Source organism: Mandrillus leucophaeus, unplaced genomic scaffold (assembly GCF_000951045.1).
Source record: "Mandrillus leucophaeus isolate KB7577 unplaced genomic scaffold, Mleu.le_1.0 Scaffold463, whole genome shotgun sequence".
NCBI classification, from domain to species: Eukaryota; Metazoa; Chordata; class Mammalia; order Primates; family Cercopithecidae; genus Mandrillus; species Mandrillus leucophaeus.
This window is the reverse complement of record NW_012104954.1, coordinates 559314-560878: the sequence shown is the minus strand read 5'-3', so window position 1 is coordinate 560878 and position 1565 is coordinate 559314.

Sequence of the window (1565 nt, the reverse complement as noted above, 5' to 3'; positions counted from 1 at the left end):
TCAAGCAATTCTCCTGCCTCAGCCTCCCTAGTAACTGGGATTACAGGCACACCCACCACTCCCAGCTAATTTTTGTGCTGTTAGTAGAGACGGGGTTTCACCATGTTGGCTAGGCTAGTCTTGAACTCTTGACCTCGTGATCCATCCACCTCAGCCTTCTAGAGTGCTGGGATTACAGGCGTGAGCCACTGTGCCCGGCCAGGTTTTTATTTATTTCTTTTTTTTTGAGACGGAGTCTCACTTTGTCGCCCAGGCAGGAGTGCAGTGGCACAATCTCGGCTCACTGCAAGCTCCACCTCCCGGGTTCATGCCATTCTCCTGGCTCAGCCTCCTGAGTAGCTGGGACTACAGGCGCACACCACCATGCCTAGCTAATTTTTGTATTTTTAGTAGAGGTGGGGTTTCACCATGTTAGCCAGGATGGTCTTGATCTCCTGACCTTGTAATCTGCCCACCTCGGCCTCCCAAAGTGCTGGGATTACAGGCGTGAGCCCATGCCCGGCCAGACTAACTTTTTGTGTGTGTGTGTTTTTAGTAGAGATGGAGTTTCACTGTGTTAGCTAGGATGGTCTCGATCTCCTGACATCGTGATCCATCCGCCTCGGTCTCCCAAGGTGCTGGGATTACAGGCATGAGCCACCGCGCCTGGCCTCAGGTTTTTATTCTTAATGAAATAAAGTAGCATAGAATAAAATTACCAGATTGTTTCTGGTAATTACTATCACACTGTAGTAAGCATAAGTATTGTTTTACAAAACTTTCATTTCCGGCACGTATACATGTGTGTATGTACCGGTGTTCTGGCTCCAGTCGCTGCCAACACACGTTCCCATTTTATTAAGCCCATGGACTCTGTGGATCAGGATTTTCTGTAGGGCCCAGTGGGGATAGTTTGTCCCTGCCCACTGCTATCTGTAACCACAGCCAGGAAGATCTGAAGGTTGGGGCAACATGACACCTGGCAGCTAGAATCCTCAGGAAACATCATTCATTCATGTATAATGACTGATGCTGGCTGGGGCCTCAGCAGGACTGTCAATTGGTGTATCTACACAGAGGTCTCTCTGCATGGGCCAGTTTAGGCTTTCTCACAGAATGGTGACTGAGTCTCAAGAAAACAAAACTGAAGTGTATAGCATCTTTTTTTGTTTGTTTGTTTTCTTTTTTTGAGATGGAGTCTGTTGCCCAGGCTGGAGTGCCTGGCCCTGAATTTTTATTTTTATTTTTAAATTAGTTAGCCATGATGGTGCATGCTTGTAATCCTAGCTACTTGGAGGCTGAGGAGGGAGGTTCACTTGAGTGTAGGAGGTTGAGGCTGCAATGAGCTATCATTGTACCACTGCATTGCAGCCTGGGAACATTTGTGTTAAAAAAAGAGACTGGAAGAGATAAATACATAAATATTTACAAGAAAGTAAAAGTGGTTATTTCTAGGAGGACAGGGAGACTTTTTCTTAGGTTTCTTGTTGAATTGACAGTACACTGCACATAGTTAAAACAATTTAGGTCGGGCATGGTGGCTCACGCCTGTAATCCCAGCACTTTGGGAGGCCGAGGCAGGCAGA